General features: G+C 44.2%; 1 pseudogene; it reads left to right on the top strand.

The window, feature by feature from the left end:
• Positions 1-17,920, top strand: part of LOC127428015 (putative nuclease HARBI1) — a 31,211-nt pseudogene that overhangs the window by 795 nt on the left and 12,496 nt on the right.

Below are 17,920 nucleotides of genomic sequence, written 5' to 3'. Positions count from 1 at the left end.
GCATCGGCAAGGAGAACATGAAAATGTATTGCTGTATAGATATTTTGAACACAGCCCTACTGTCCACCACTGACTTCTCAATCCTGCCCAACAGGATTAGACTGGTGGACTGGTGAGAGTTTGTACTGTAACAGAATAGGAGTTGTGAGAGGCAACCAGTCCAATCCTTCTTCCAAGTTGCAATCAGTGTGCACATTATATAGGGTTTGCTTAAAGCTCTTGGATTTCCCATTGTCAGCGGGATGGTACAGAGTAGTTTGTGACTTAGCAACGGCATATATACACCACGCAAATGTGGGATCAAAAACTCTCAAAACTTTGCTCCTAGTCTGAGTAGACATTGTCTGGTACTCCTAATTTATAGAATCACTCAGTAACCAAGACTTAGGTCATGGTGGAGGCATGCTGGTCCTGAGTTTTAATTGCCTGGGTAAATTTTGAGGAGATGATGGTCATGTCCAGCAAATTTTCCATGCTGTTCTGGGGAGGCTCAAGAAGGGTAAAAACCATGGCCAATACTTCATTTAGGTGTGATGCGAGGAGGTGACCAGAAAGGTACAGACAGCAATCACAACAAAATAAATAAAGATACATATAAAAATACAGAAAAAAACCAAAACAAATAAAAAGACAAAACAGGTAAAGTAAAAAACAAAACATGTGAAGACAAAACAAACAAAAACAAATCAGCAGTGCAGCCTGAGACCACATCCACCTGCTTGAACCATTCGATACTGGAAACAAGCAGGCACACAAACATCCAAAACCTATGCCTGCACCTGCAGCAATGGACATACTAATATAAACCATAACACGGTATAACCACAACATGATATCAACACAATACATCATATTAAGTCCATACTTACAGCACCAGAACCGCAAAGCGAATGAACTAGGCAATGTTGAACAGGGAAGCGTTTCCCAAATGCATCGTAAGCCTAAGTAGATCGTAAAGGCCATTGGCACCAATCGTCTCTACCATCAACTTGAACTTGCGATGCTATTGGGAAACGCAGTCCTGGCCCTCAACACCAGCTGCAAAACACAAGCTAGTGTTATAAACATGAAACATTTTTCTGTTTTCATTTGTGCAGTGTGACTTTCACATGTACACACACACATCTGCTCACTGCGAGGCATGGGAGAAAAACGTATCAGACTGCAGGACTCCAAAAAGAACCAGATATGAGGAGCAAACGTCCTGGTTACTTTCGTAACCTCCATTCCAAAACACCCAAACACCTCTGCTTTTTTGAAAAAGGCCAATGTGAATTGGCGAGTGGAATTTGCATGCCACTCCCCCGGACATACGGGTATAAAAGGAGCTGGTATGCAACCACTCATTCAGGTTTTGTGCTGAGGAGCCGAGACCAGGTCCCAGCCATTTCAGTGGGTAGTTCAGCATTGTGGCAAGAGGGACACAACGTCTTGATCCCTCCATCAGGGAACGGAGGTTACGAAAGTAACCAGGACATTCCCTATCTGTCACTCACTCGACGTTGTGTCGATGTAGTGACACTAGGGGTCCCTATACAAAATGCCACAACTAGCTGAACTGTGTTGCGTGAACTGGCGGTGTGTGATGGGCAGACTTCTGTGTGCCTCATAGCCAGCGCACCAGGCCATCACGTAACCTCCCCCAACGCTCTTATGAGCGTCGAATGGTCCATCAGGAACAAGTTGACTGCCCAACTATAGGGACAGGCTAGCCCAGCCGAGGCCTCTTTTCCCTCTTTTTTCTCCCCAAAAAGAGTGGAATTTTGTCAACGGACTGGGATCCGCGAGTGTCCATGTCGGGGGGGGGGGTGGGGGGGTGTCACTCCCAAGGGGAAGACACCGCAGAGACCACACCCTGCCCAGAGAAGGGGGGGGGTTACTACAAGTGGAAATACTTCACATGGTCTTACTGTGTCTTGTCGGAAGTATGTCATGTGGAGAGTCGCATGGTAGGTCCTACCCAAGGGGGGAGTAATTTCTACAAGCATGGCAACCGGAGCAGAGGAACCTCTGCTCAAGGAAGACATAGTTTACCAAGAGGGAAACGATTTTACGGAAGATATAACACATGGGGTTACCTATGGGGAAACACTGCATGCGGAGCACCTACCTCAGGACAGGGCCTTACTAGCGCACTTACTGAGCCAGCAGCGAGTTTCTCCGCAAACTCGACAGCCACAGGGCTAAGGAGGAATCCATCCAGGGATCACAGTCTGTGAACACTACTGGGAGTCAAGAGCGCACGTCTTCCCTCAAGGGAGGGGAAAGGCGTTATGCGCAAGCGGTACACTCGGCCAGTTGTCCCGGAACTTACCTGCTTGTGTCTGCCACTACACTGGACGAAACCGACTCAACCCGGAGATTGTAGAACCTCACAAAGGTGTTGGGTGTTGCCCAGCCTGCTGCTAAATGTCTGCCAAAGAGGCACCACTGGCCAGGGCCCAAGAGGCCGCCACACTCCTGGTACAGTGGGCTCGTAACCCTGCAGGAGGTGGCACGTCCTGAGCTTGATGTGCCATAGCAATGGCGTCAATAACCCAGTGGTCGATCCTCTGTTTGGAGACAGCGCTTCCTTTCCACTGTCCACCAAAGCAGACAAAGAGCTGCTCGGAGCTTCTAAAGCTCTGCGTGCGATCCAAATAGATGCGTAAAGCTCGCACCGGACACAGCAATGCCAAGGCTAGGTCTGCTTCCTCCTGGGGAAGCGTTTGTAAGTTCACCACCTGATCCCTAAAAGGGGTCGTGGAAACCTTGGGCACATAGCCCGGTCGGGGTCTCAGGATTATGTGAGAGTAACCCGGACCAAATTCCAGGCACAATTCGCTGACAGAGAACGCTTGCAGGTTCACTACCTTCTTGATGGAAGTGAGCGCAGTCAGGAGGGCAGTCTTGAAAGAGAGTGCCTTAAGCTCAGGTGACACCAAGGGCTCAAAGGTAGCTCCCCGTAGACTGTGAAGGACAACAGAGAGGTCCCATGGGGGAACGAGGCACAGTTTCGAGGGGTTCAACCTCCTAGCGCCTCTTAGGAACCTGATGATCAAGTCGTGCTTCCCCAAGTACTTACCATCTACTGCATCGTGATGAGCCGAAATAGCGGCTACATCCACCTTCAAGGTGGAGGGGGACAGCCGCCCCTCCAACCTCTCCTGCAGGAAGGAAAGCACCAATCCGACTGTGCATCTCTGGGGGTCTTCCCATCGGGAAGAACACCACTTAGTGAACAGACACCACTTTAAGGCATACAGGCGCCTCATAGAGGGAGCCCTAGCCTGAGTGATCGTGTCTACCACCGTGGGCGGTAGGCCACTTAAGTCCTCCGCGTCCCGTCCAAGAGCCAGACATGGAAATTCCAGAGGGCTGATCGTGGGTGCCAGATGGTGCCCCGTCCCTAAGAAAGAAGGTCCTTCCTCAGGGGAATTCGCGGGGGGTAGGGCTGTCACGATGAGCGTGAGATCCGAGAACCATGTCTGGTGGGCCAGTAGGGTGCTACTAGGATGACTTGCTCCCCGTCCTCCCTGACCTTGCACAGGGTCTGTGCAAGTAGGCTCACTGGGGGAAACGCATACTTGCGTAGTCCAGGGGGCCAGCTGTGTACCAACACGTCTATACCGAGAGGTGCCTCGGTCAGGGCGTACCAAAGCGGGCAGTGGGAGGATCCCAGGAAGCAAACAGGTCTACCTGTACTTGACCGAATCGACTACAAATCAGCTGGACCACTTGAGGGTGGAGTCTCCACTCTCCCCTGAGGGTAACCTGACATGACAGCATGTCCGCTGCAGTGTTGAGGTCACCTGCGATGTGAGTGGCTCAAAGTGACTTGAGTCCATCTGGACCAACACGTGCTTGCCCTGGATCAATGGCCGAAACCTCCACAAGGCAAGCAGTACTGCCAACAACTCTAGGCAGTTGATGTGCCAACGTAGCCGTAGGCCAGTCCAAGAACCGGTATTAAGCCACTGGGGCAGGATATGTTGTAAAACCTCCATCTGCTTCTTCACCGCCGAGAACTGCTGGGTAAAGTCCTCGATGGAGTCGCCAAACAGGCCAACCTGGGAAATGGGGGCATCAAGGAACTGTGCCTTGTCCGCTTCTCCCATCTCAACCAAGTTGAGCCAAAGGTGGCGCTCCTGGACCACCAGGGTGAACATCGCCTGCCCGAGAGTCCGCGCCGTGACCTTCGTCGCCCAGAAGCAAGCCGTGACCGCAACGTTGCCATGGTCATGTTCTCACAATGAGGACATGACTCATCCATGAACGATGTCTCCGCATGGGCAGTGCCCAGTGACAGCGATCGTGGCCGTCGGAAGCGGAGAGATAACAACCGCAACCAGGAATAACACACAAACGGAAAGGCATCTTTAAAAAAAGACATTCCGTGTGTGCCACTCTTTCAGAATGAAAATATACTCTTTTAGAATATACTCTTTTAAAATGTTCTACCGAAGCGCCCAGGGGCGTTCTCTGCAAACCACAGATGCAGAGGGGGAGAAGCCTCTGAAATGCACAATAAAATCCAGCAGAGAGAGGTGAATGAACTCGGCGGATGAATTCAGCTCAATGAATAGAAATGCTCGGCTCCAAAGAGAAAATCTGAATGAGTGGATGCATACCAGCTCCTTTTATACCCGTATGTCCGGGGAAGTGGCATGCAAATTCCACTCGCCAATTCTCATTGGCCTTTTCTCAAAAAAGCAGAGGTGTTTGGGGCTCCCAAGAGTGACCCCTAGTGCCACTACATCGACATAACGTCGAGTGAGTGACAGATAGGGAACAATAGGTGCAAATGTCAACAACACAGTGGCATGTTTGCAAGGTCTGGTTATATTGCCTAAGCAATCAGACTAATTACCAGTGGGCCAGGTGGCAGAAATGTAAGGGACAAACTAACAGAACTATCTATAGAGGGGTGGGTGTGTGTTTACAAAATGTGAGGTCGGTTACACTATGGTGCCTAACTTGTGTTGCACCATTTGTGTAACAGACATGAATGATACCTCAAATCATGTAGCTTGTTGAGCTGATATAACTTTTTTAAGTGATCGGGTGTAGTATTTTTGCCTGGTGGACAATACAATCAAGAAAAAAATCCACGTACTTACATTGAAGGAGGGACGTGAACCATATCTAGAGACCAGAATATCATAGAGACTTGGAGTGGGCTCTTTTGACTTGGACTGACCAGTAAGCATCCACAGCAACCATCTACACCATCATCACAACCAACAAGCAATGCTTGAGCAACCACCCAGAACACCCTACCAACTATATAGCAACATGCTAAAAAATGGTCCAAAACCTCACAGCAACTGCAGAGCAACACCCTGGCAACCACCTAAAATACCACTCATTTTCAGAAAATGAAAAGCAATAAAAAGTAGCTTTGCATAACCATCCTAAAATCTTGCAAATTTCCCCTTTTTCCAGCTTAACCATTTCAATTGCACTAAAATGTTTTGTCCAAACATATAGTCAGCTAAAACTAGTTGACAATGAGTTAGACAATGAGACTGATAGCAGAGCAGCTACAATGTTCTTCTGCTGATGCGGGTGCTGAACTGACATGTCAATTCATGAAAAATTGCCAGAGTGAAGCTCATCATCTTAACCAGCAGGACATGTTGACTGATAGATAGTTACTGAAACACTACAGCTTTCAACTGAGCTTGGTTTCTAGAGCTAGCAAGCTAATGATAAGAGTATGACATCATAACTAACTGCAGTTTGCCTTTAATTATGCCTTCTCAAAGTCATTCAAATAATTAAATAATGTTGAACATGGTGAAACACCGTGCATATCGAAATGAACAGGATTTAGTCAGATATAGACCTTAGTGATGGCAAAACTGCAACATGTAGACAAAATAAAAATAGTATGTTTTACTTCCCAAGTAATTTGAGAATCACAGCATCATTACATACACTACCAATACACTTCCATGATAACAGTGACTTCTCCGGAGGATCTCTCTTCAGGATTATGGTAGTGTAGACCTTCACCAGGAATTTGGCAATTCAATTTTTTTTTTTAATTTTTTTTTTTTATGAAGTTCAATGTATCACATTGACTTGTGGCTTCTACAGAAAAAATTATTATCACTTAATAACCTTGGAATTCATAGAATGTCCTGATAGGTTACTGCTAAAAATCTATTTATCTACTGAGAATATGTATAGGTATATGATTTTTACTTGACTGAACCTGACTGTTTTGCTCAATTAGTTATGATGGTTGATAGAAGTACTCAGAAATAATATCATCATACCATGATGGCATTGCTATCAGTAGAGGCAGATTGCACACTCTGAATTTTGGATCATTACAAATCCATATAACTGACAGATAGGATTCCCCGGGCCAAGATGTTCTTTGTTTCTCTCATTCAGTATTTAACAGGATCACATAAAATCAGTATATTTCTAAAACATTACCCTGACAATGTGACAATGATCTCCATTCAAGGCTAAAAGCGTGACCTTCATTTCTGATCTATCAGTCACCTCCTTGATAAAAGGATTTTATAGTAAGTTAGAAAGCAGTCACCATTCACTTTCAATGCATCTTGTATTTCCTTTCAATGAAAGTGATTGGTGACTGAGCCTGTCATTCTGCCTATCCCCTTTTGTGTTCCACGGAAGAAAGTAATTTGCAGTTGGAATAACATGAGGGTAAGTACATGATGCCAGAATTCAAATTTTTGGGAGAAGTTTTCTTTTAAGTCATGTCGTGTGACTTTGGGTTTTGAGAACCTTGCCAGAAAGTAATCAGACACAATGTTGTGGCTGCAGTCCCTATCACACCTATAGACTGCTGTCCAGATAGTGACTGGATCAATGTTTGCACATATCAGTCAAACTTAACACCCGGCTCTGAGCGGGAAGGGCATGTCAGGTCAAAGCACAGGGTTTGGTGCGAACATGAAGAGCTGTAGGCAGCTCACTGTAATTAGTGCTGCCAATCAGTGAGCTGGTGTGCAGAGGGAGTGAACTGATTGCAGGTGAAAGCCCAGCTGATGGGATGAACTGCTGAAATCATAGTACGAGACATTTGAGGCAGGAACCAGGGGATGTGGGTGATGTCATACCTGTCAGGAACGTCTCTCGGCAGCAGACTGAGAGACACTGTGCTGTATTTATTTTAATTACTATGCATTAAGGAGCTAACATCTCTTTGATGGCCAAAGAGTGTGAAAGTAAATAAACTGGTACCTCTGGAACCTGAAAAATTGCTAAATTAACATTGACCCTCTTGGGGATATTGTATATAATTGATTTAATAATAATAATTGCCTGGCACATTAATTACATTTGAAGGATATACTGTAGATTGTGATATTCTATATTCTCACCTTTCCAAGGGTGTGATCCACCTTTACTTACCTATAATAATTGTGCAACTGTATTACTAAAGATACAAATATTATATATTGTAGGATGTAAAATAATATTGTGGGTTCAATACAAGCTAAGTTCTATAGACAGCATCTGTGGCCATTTAACAAAAATAAATTTGACTTGTCTCTCAGTTTGTAAAAATGAAAAAAGAAAATGTGTACACTATATGTAATACACTACAGAATATGTATTATGGCTATACATACACCATATTATACAGATTAGCATGAGACTGATGTAAATCAGTTTACATCTGAGTGTGTGTGTGACGAGGAGGAGGGTGGGGCCGGGCCGTGACTACGTACACCCAGCCCTGAATTGGGCTAATCAGCCAAGGACAGGGATAAAGGCAGCTGGATGTGGCAGTTCGGGAGAGAGAGAGACACATGCAGCTGCAGTGTGTGCATTTGTGTTTTGTGTCTTTTTGTTTAAGTTTACATTAAATATCACTTTGACTGTTCAGCCGGTTCCCGCCTCCTCCTCGCCCATTTTAAACCCTGTTACACTGGTGCCGAAATCCAGGAGGGAGGAGAGATGCGCTGTCATGGAGTCCTCGCCACTGCCGTCTGCCCAAAGGAGCAGCCGCGACCGTCTGCCGGGGGATGGGGAATCGCTGCCGGCCACCTGGATGCGGAGGAACGGCTGCCATCCACGAGGGGAGATGGGGCTCGCTGCCGGCTGCCTGGAGCGGTGGAGCCTCTGTCAAGGGCAGAGGGGCTCGCTACCAGCTGCCAGAACGTGGAGGAGCATTCCATCTGCCGGGGGTCTGTTGTGTTTCATGTCTGGAGTGTGGTGTCTGGGTCCTGACTTCCTGTCTAGTTCAGTTTCAGTCTGTGTCGGCACCCAGACATTCATACTCCTTGTCTGTCTGTTATTGACGTAGGTGCATCGCATTTGTGTCAACTTGTATAATTAATGTCGGTCTTTGTGTCTGTCTCTCGCGACCGCGGACATGCGTTGCACTCGCTTTGTGCCGGCGCCCGGGTCACGAGCGGTCTTCGTGTTTATGCTGAGGTTGGTCACTTCGGTAAAGGTGTCAGGTGTGGCCGAACTCTCACACAAGCGTCTTCTCTCGTCTTGGTTGTCCACTGGCATGAGTGTATATCGCCTCATTGGTCTAGCAATGTGTGCTCATGCCATTCGGATGTTTTGCCTTCTTGTGAGAACATGCGGCTTTGTTACTGTTTCTGTATCACCGGTTCTCTGTCGTATGTCACACCCCACCTCCTTGTTTGCTCGTTATTGTTTCATTACTAACACCTGCCCTATATTAACCCGCTTGATTTCTCTCCCTATTTTAGTCTCCTCATGTGTGCTGTCCAGTGCCAGTTCATCTTATCTTGTCAGTCCTGTTTGTGTCTCCCAGTGTTCTTATCAGTCCTGATCACCTTCCTGGTTCCAGTTCAGTCCAGTTGGTCCAGAGGTTTCACCTATGCCCCAGCCTGGATTTCTTTTTCCCCTATGGGGTAGTTTTTGTTGGTTTCCCCCTCGTGGGAGTTTTATGATTGGTTTATTGTAAAATAAAGTATTTAGGGATTTTCTCTGCATTTGGCTCCTCATATCTTCTAACAAACGTTACAGTGTTCACAGTTGCATACTTCACAGTCTACTCTTACTACTTCTGCTATATCAGTCTATGGCAGAAAAGAGTAGTGTGGTAGTATTCCATTACCATGGTGTTTATTCTGACACCTCCAGTTTGGCGAAAATTCTCAGGACTCCATGTTTTTATAACAGTCCATCATGTTTATATCATGCAATATTATGTTTTTCATAGTAATGTCATGTTTATTCATAAAAAAAAAAAAATCTAAATGATAAAAAAATACTGACTCCATTATTGGTATTAAAATATTACAGGCTTTTATTGGACTTTCTTCTTCTACACACAGCAGATACTGTATTAAGCAGCACATAACAACGTTAAAGAAGATGTGCTGTCCTAATTTGGAAGCGCTCTTTATTAACTGTAAGCCTTTCTACTCACCGTGGGACTTTTCCTCGTTTATTCTGCTGAGTGTGTATATCGCGCCAAACGCGTGTTTGAACACAGCTCTGAAACAGCTGGCTGATCAAATCACAGACACAAAACAACAATACCCGGACTCAGTTATTATTATTCTTGGGGATTTTAACAAAGCAAACCTCACACGTGAACTGCCCAAATACAAACAGCACATGACATGCCCAACCAGAGACAGAAATATACTGGATCGCTGCTACACAACAATAAAGGATGCATATCGCTCTGTTCTGAGAGCAGCTTTGGGACTCTCTGATCACTGTCTGGTTCATCTTCTTCCAACCTACAGACAGAAATTAAAATCTGCTAAGCCTGTATTAAGGACTGTAAAGAGATGGACCAATGAAGCAAAGCTGGAACTACAAGACTGCTTTGACTGCACTGATTGGAGTGTTTTTGGGGCTGCAGCCACAGACCTGGACGAGCTCACAGATACTGTTACATCATATATCAGTTTCTGTGAGGATATGTGCATTCCTACTAGGACTTATTTAATATTTAACAACAACAAACCATGGTTTACAGTGGAACTCAGGCAGCTTCATCAGGCCAAAGAAGATGCTTACAGAGTTGGGGATAAAGTCTTGTACAGTCAGGCCAGGAACACACTGAATAAGGGAACCAGAGTGGCTTAAAGAAGATACTCTGAAAAACAAGTTTTCAGTTAACGACCCTGTATCAGTGTGGAGTGGCATGAAACAACTTACGAATTACAGGACTCCTACCCCCAACTCTGTAGGGAACCAACAACTGGCTGACAACCTTAATGTGTTCTTCTGCAGATTTAAAAGGCCCAATCTCACACCCCACACCCCCTCTGACCTTCACTTCACACAAACACCAACACCTCGTGCAACCCCCCTCCTCCCCCCTCCTGCTACTCAACCTGCACTTAAGATCTGTGAAGATGATGTGAGTTGCGTCTTTCGAAAACAAAGGATAAGGAAAGCACAGGGCCCAGATGGTGTTTCACCTGCATGTCTTAGATCCTGTGCTAACCAGCTGGCCCCCATCTTCACACAGATCTTCAATAGATCACAGGAGCAGTGTGAAGTCCCATGCTGCTTCAAACGTTCCACTATCATCCCCATTCCCAAAGAAACCAAAAATCACAGGACTTAATGACTACAGACCTGTTGCCCTGACGTCTGTGGTCATGAAGTCATTTGAGAGACTGGTGTTGGCCCACCTGAAGGACATCACTTGACCCTTTCTAGATCCCCTTCAATTTGCTTATCGAGCAAACAGGTCTGTGGATGATGCAGTCAGCATGGGATTGCATCATATCCTGCAACATCTGGACAGACCAGGGACATATGCAAGGATCCTTTTTGTGGAATTCAGTTCGGCTTTCAACACCATCATCCCAGCTATACTCCGGACTAAATTACACCAACTTTCTGTTCCCACATCTATCTGTCAGTGGATTACCAGCTTTCTGACAGACAGGCAGCAGCTTGTGAGACAGGGGAAATTCACTTCCCGCACCTGTACAATCAGCACTGGTGCCCCCCAGGGATGTGTGCTCTCCCCACTACTCTTCTCCCTCTACACCAACGACTGCATCGCCAAGGACCCCTCTGTCAAGCTCCTGAAGTTTGCAGACGACATCACTGTCATTGGCCTCATCCGAGATGACGATGAATCTGCATACAGAAGGGAGGTTAAACAGCTGGCTGTCTGGTGCAGTCAAAACAACCTGGAGCTGAACACGCTGAAAACAGTGGAGATGATAGTGGACTTTAGGAGGAACACCCCAACACTGACCCCCCTCACCATTCTAAACAGCACTGTGGCAGCAGTGGAGTCATTCAGGTTCCTGGGCACTACCATCTCACAGGAACTGAAGTGGGAGACCCACATTGACTCCATTGCGAAAAAGGCCCAGCAGAGGTTGTACTTCCTTCACCAGTTGAGGAAGTTCAACCTGTCACAGCTGCAGTTCTACGTCATCGGTCATTGAGTCTGTCCTCTGCACTTCAATAACTGTCTGGTTTGGTTCAGCTATGAAATCAGACATCAGAAGACTAGAAAGGACAGTTCGGACTGCTGAGGAATATTGGTTGCCCCCTGCCCCCCTTCAAGAACTATACACTTCCAGAGTGAGGAAAAAGGCTGGAAAAATCACTCTGGACCCCACTCACCCTGTCCAATACATTTTTGAACTGTTGCCTTCTGGCCGACGCTTCAGAGCTCTGAGCACCAGAACCGTCAGGCACAGGAACAGTTTTTCCCCCCAGGCCATCCATCTCATGAACAGTTAAAACTGCCCCTTTGAGCAATAATTAATGTACAATACACAGCTTAGTCTTTTTATATTATCCAACACATCCTACCTCTTCTGCCATTACATTCCCTTGCACTGTACATAACCGATTTGTATTTAGATTTGCACTACGTATGTGTATGTGTGTATGTATGTATGTATGTATGTATATGTATGTATATATATTCATATATGTGTATATGTATGTGTATGTATGTATGTACATATATTCATATATGTGTATTTGTGTGTATATGTGTGTGTGTGTATGTGTGTATATATATATATATATATATATATATATATATATATATATATATATATATATATGTGTGTGTGTGTGTGTGTGTGTGTGTGTGTATGTATATATGTATGTATATGTAGGTTCTACTGGTTGTTTAGATCAGTGGCCGTTTCCTTGCTCTGTCGGCAGGCGGTATGGCTGCTGATTCTCGGCGGGCTGGCGGGCTGGCGGGCTGGCGGAGAAATCAGCTAAGTCGACTTGATTGAAGATGGAAGAGAAATCTTTTCTCTCTTCACTTCTGAAGGCAAACGGATGAGAATTCGGATTGCTCAGCGGTCTCCTTCAGATCCGTTAGAGTTTTTGGTGGAACACAGAGTAATCTCAACTCGTCCAGCATGATGGAGACTGTATGACCACAGTTTCAAGTCGGACGTTACTTCCTTGTGCCACGAGGCTACACCTGAGAGCAGCGATGAGCTGCGTCTACGCACGGTGAGCAAAGTTGCTGGAAGCAAATCCCGGAAGGATCTCAGAGTTATTTCTACTCCCGATGACGTCATGGTTGAGGGGCGTTCTGTTGTGTGCCTCATCCAATAGGAGTTGAGAGTTCGATCCTTTAGTGAGCAAGGCTTCATGGGATTTGTAGTCTGTTTTGGACTCCCTTTGTTTGATTTTGGTGCGGTTTTTATCAGTAAGATTTATGACTTTTTATGTGGGCCTCAGTTAGGTTTTACGACTGTGTTAGGCCTGCCTTTGTCTTCTATCTGTATACATGAGGCTCAACATATATATATATATATATATATATATATTTCTTTTCAATATTTAGCTATTTTTTATTCAATCTTAATTTTTTTTTTAAAGTCTTGTTGCTGTTTTTGTATTGTTGTGTACTGGAAGCTCCTGTCACCAAGACAAATTCCTTGTATGTGTAAGCATACTTGGCAATAAAGCTCATTCTGATTCTGATTCTTCTGATAAACTTTTCAAATAAACAATGTTTCTGGTTATTTTACGTAAAATTCAAACATCTGTCTATCTGAATTCCACTTGGTCTGTAATAAAGAAAGCAAACATTGTACGATCTTCTGTGACTGGTGTGGGTTCAGCATGCGAATGGAGGCGCAAAGTGTCAGGGCTTGACGGTTCTTTTTTCAACTCCTCTCCTGGCTGCAACTGGCAAATCTCACTGATCGGCAAATCGAGTTGCAGTTCAAGTTGAACACACCTTTTATCTAGGCAGTCAAAACACTCCCTGTCTGGTATTTAAGAAGTACCACTATGAACTATTTGAGAGGTTTGGACAAATTAGTCATTAGTGGATCACTTGAGACTGGTGCAAAAGGCCTTGCATTTATCAATGAGGAAACCTCTGCCAAGAGGTAACATGGAGTCTAATATCCAACATGCAATGTCAATAAGTCTCCCCCTAGCACTCCCCATATGTGATGCATGAGAGGAATTGAAGATCCAGTGACATCCTTCATCACTCAGGTAGTTCCTGAAGCTAGGCTCCTCTGTGAAAATGTTCAGCTCCTTACAAGCACCTTTGAAGTTTATGCCACAATCTGATCTGATTTGTGATCAGATTCTTATGGCAAAGAAACATTGTAAGGCATTTATAAAACTGGATGTATCAAGGGACACAATTAACTCAAAGTGCACTCAAACAGGTAAATATAACTGCCCATCACTTACTGTTTGCTAAACCACCTCGAGTGCAGCGTGAGGCGACCATCCAGGGCCTGAAGACGTCAAGACCAACATAAGAAAAGGGTGGATAAGTACTAAACCGGTCCGGTGGGTGATCTGCCATCTTGTGTTCAACAACTCTTCCTCTGAGTTTCTGACAGATGATGCATTTATGAATCACTCTGTGAATGTGTTTCTTTGCTCCAATAACCCAGAACCCTGCACTTCTGAAAGCATCTTCAGTAAACTGGCGGCCTTGGTGTTTTACACATTTGTGAAATTGTCTTGTGAGCAGAAGAGCTAAATAGCTTTTCCCTGGAATGATAATGGGATGTTTTTCTCTTTGTACTATAGGAGCATGTGTGGGTCGACCACCTTCCCTCAGTAGTCCATCTTGGTCAATGAAGGGATTCAGCATTTTCAGTCCACTTGTTTTTGGGACTTCTTTTCCTTTGGAAATGCAAGTATACTCATCAGAGCAGCTCTCTTGTTGGACATATTGAATGACCACAACTTTTCCCTGTGACAGTTCTTGTACTGAGTGTGCTTTGTCACAGAGATACCACCGTTTACAGGCACTTTTCTCATCTGTTTAATTGGATTTGAATGATTTTATTTTCTGGATTAAGTTGGCTAAAGCTCATAATAGAGATTTCCAGGTTGGAAACTGTTCAAAGCAGTGAGAATCAAGATACACAGTAAAGGCATGGGGTGTCAGATTTGTGCAGTTGGAGCGCACTTGAACATCCAAGTGTGGATCAGTTAGGTTGTATTGTGGTTTGTCCTTCAGAGAGAATCAGGGTGGGAGAGAAAGACAGGCCCAGAAATACAGGTGGAGTCTTTCATGTCTGAGGCAGGCACTGAACGTATGGCATGATCAGCAGGGTTTTGACTTGTTGCAACAAAATTCCACTGTTCTGGCCTGGTAGACTTTCTAACCTGCTGGACTCTGTTACTAACATATATGTAAAAGTATCTGGTTTGGTTATAAATGTACCCTGACACCACTTTACACTCAGAATAGAACTCCACGGAGTTTGGGGGTGAGATGCAACTCGTTTTGAATAAGTTCTGCAATTTCTACAGCCAGGACTGCCACTGCTAACTCTGAATGTTAGAAGTGGCTGTCTTCCTAAGAAGTCTCAGAGGATGGGACTTGTTCGCTATCATATTGGGACTATCTCTCCACTCCATTTCATATTCCATATGTACAGGAATGACCCACCTTGTCATTTTTTATCTCCACCCAGGTGTAGAACATGGAAGCCTTACTCTATATTTTAAAATAACTTGCTCAGCACGTGATCCACTTACCAGTAGTGAGGAATGGGCGTTTGTCTTCCTGGCAGCCTCCAAGGATTGCTAATGTGAAGTTTTTTTTTTTTTTTTTTTTTAGTTAACCGTGATTAATCGCAGATTTAAAAAATGATGAAATTTGACACTTTAATTATTTTCTTGTCAAAATGCATTTATTTCCATTTTAGGAAAGAAAACAAAACAATGTGTATCAATATGATGGTTTATTAACATTTTCTAAACAAAAGTTTAAAGATAGAAATGCTGTAAAATAGCACCAATTCAAGAAACATTAAACCTTTGCCAAAGTGTAAGTAGGATTTTGACTTATTGAAAGAATTAGTGCCCACATTGGTTGGATATTCATTGCATTTAAATCTCTTAAACACTCGTCCTCCACAATATTAATCAGCTGGTAGACTGTGGCTATCCACTTTCCTACAGCAACCGTGAAGGCACGTTCATGATTCGCGTCAGAGCGTCAATGCCTGCGTTAAACTCCACTTTGAACTCCATGCTTGCAGACAAAAACATCTCATTCTGCATTTTGGTGATAGTTAAGACTTGACGTTCTTTTGTGGTAATTAATGCACCTTACATAGGTCCAGTCTAGGCTTTATTGAACAACAAAGAGCGTTAAGAGTGCTGTTTTGTCTGTTTGTGGTGTGTCTGTCAGTGTATTGCCTCCGGGCGGACACATTACAAAGGTTCCACCCTCCCAAGAAGTGTTGGTTAATGTTGTATTAATGGTAAATGTGTTCATCATGATTAAGAAAATATATTTGCATATATTTTTTATAAAGATGTCAAGTACATGCAGCCATTTGTGTGATGTCTGTTTTGTAACATTGCCAATGACAGCTGTACTGCATGCCTGAGATATGACGATGCACGGAAGGCTGAAGAGGATCCCTTTTCCTGCATGGACTGTTTTATTTTGCCCTTGTGCACAAGGGAGGTGCGGTTAATTTCTTTGGGGGTAAAAGTTCTCTCTCCCCTTTACAGCTGGAGCAGAACAAGCGAACAAGGAGAGAGTCTGTCAGTGAGAGTGCCTCACATGTGGGTTCTACACCAGGCTAGTCTCAGGCTGGGGATCCTTTCCCGTCTGAGACTCCAGAGGAGAACATTGATGTATTAAATTTGTTCCCCTCTGACAATGAGGAGGATATTAAGGAAGTGCACATGCTAAGTGCTAAGGCCCTTGACATTCCTACGCCCGTATATACTAATGTGCCCCCATCTTGGTATGAGGAGGAGGTGGAGGCTCGGCCTGACCCGATTAGGGTTCCCCACCTCCCAGACTTTGAGGCAGTGGTACAAAAACAATTTGCAGCTCCCACAGCCTTATATCATTGGTCTGGAACTAACAGGAGGCTGGAAAATGTAGCCAGTGCTAAGAGGATTGGCTGTGGGCCACTGCCCTCTGTTCATTAGGCCATGGCAACTTTTCTGTTCCCATCAAAGTCAATTTTGGGTAGACCTGGCTGTCTTAGCAAAAATTGCAGGGTCATGGATGGTCTATTGTCTAAGATTGAATTTTGTCATATGGAGATGATGTTGATACTATAGAAATTATGTTGCAGAGCGATGACATCTCAGATCATTACCTCATCAATTTTACGCTGCGATTAGCTTATGTCACTCAATCTACACAACGTTATCATTCAGGTACTTTCCTGACTGAATTATCCACCATCCTAACAAATCTGTGTACTATGTCCCCTAATATTATCCTAATGGGAGATTTTAATATTCATTTTGATAATACCACCTGTACTCTTTATAAGGATTTGGATATTTATGTCCTCAATCAGTTTATTAATTTTCCAACACATAATAAAGGTCACATTTTAGATTTAGTTTGTTGCCCTGTACATTTACTTCTATTGAACTTCCCATTTCAGATCACAAGACTGTTTTCTTCTATGTTTCTGTTCCCTTATCAAAAGTTAAATCAAATCTCTGTAAATCATTCCGCAACATTAAAAATGTCAACTTTAATGATCTTGATAGAGTAATCAGTCACTCTGTTAGTTTCAGCTGCCTCTCTTTCTCTACGTCAGATTTGGTCAGTTATAATAATGATAGTCTCTCTCATATTTTTGACACTCTGGTTCCTGTGAAAACCCATACAGTCCATTTGTTTATTCTTCTCCATGGTTTATTTCTGAGCTCCGGCACCAAAATGTTTTGGGTCGTCGATTGGATTGATTGCATAAAATAACTGGTCTTACCGTACACAAACAGAAGTACTCTGATCATTTGATTTTGTACAAAACTGCACCGAATCCTGCTAAATCATCTTATTACGCAAACATCATTAATTCTGGACAGAGCAATACACAGATTTTGTTTAATACTTTTAAAAAATAACTGAATCCTCCAGAAGCTGTTTCTTCTCATTTTACTTCCCTTATTTACCTAATGTTCAGCCATTGTGGCATTCTTAAGTTCTAAAATTGCTAATATCCATCAGCAACTGGCTTGCTCTGCTTCTGTGTCTAGTGATTCCCCAGTTTGGAATAGCCAAGTGTGGTTGCCCAATACTACTGTTGGGCCTCATGTATTCAGATAGAAGACAGAGGCAGGCCTAACACAGTCGTAAAACCTAACTCAGGCCCACATACCAAGTCTTAAATCTTACTGATAAAAACCGTGCCAAAATCAAACAAAGGGAGTCCAAAACAGACTACAAATCCCTTGAAGCCTTGCTCACTAAAGGATCTAACTCTCAACTCCTATTGGATGAGGCACACGACAGAACGCCCCTCAACCATGACATCATCAGGAGTACAAATACCACTGAAATGCTTCCGGGATTTGGTTCCAGCAACTTTGTTCGCCGTGCGTAGACACAGCTCATCGCTGCTCTCAGGTGTAGCCTCGTGGCACAAGGAAGTAACGTCCGACTTGAAACTGTGGCCATACAAACTCCATATCGCTGGACGAGTTGATATTACTCTGTGTTCCACCAAACACTCTAACGGATCCAAAGGAGACTGCCGAG

This window comes from Myxocyprinus asiaticus, chromosome 37 (genome assembly GCF_019703515.2).
Source record: "Myxocyprinus asiaticus isolate MX2 ecotype Aquarium Trade chromosome 37, UBuf_Myxa_2, whole genome shotgun sequence".
Taxonomy (NCBI): domain Eukaryota; kingdom Metazoa; phylum Chordata; class Actinopteri; order Cypriniformes; family Catostomidae; genus Myxocyprinus; species Myxocyprinus asiaticus.
Note: the sequence above shows the minus strand (reverse complement) of the source record. Positions and strands in the feature narration are given on the sequence as shown.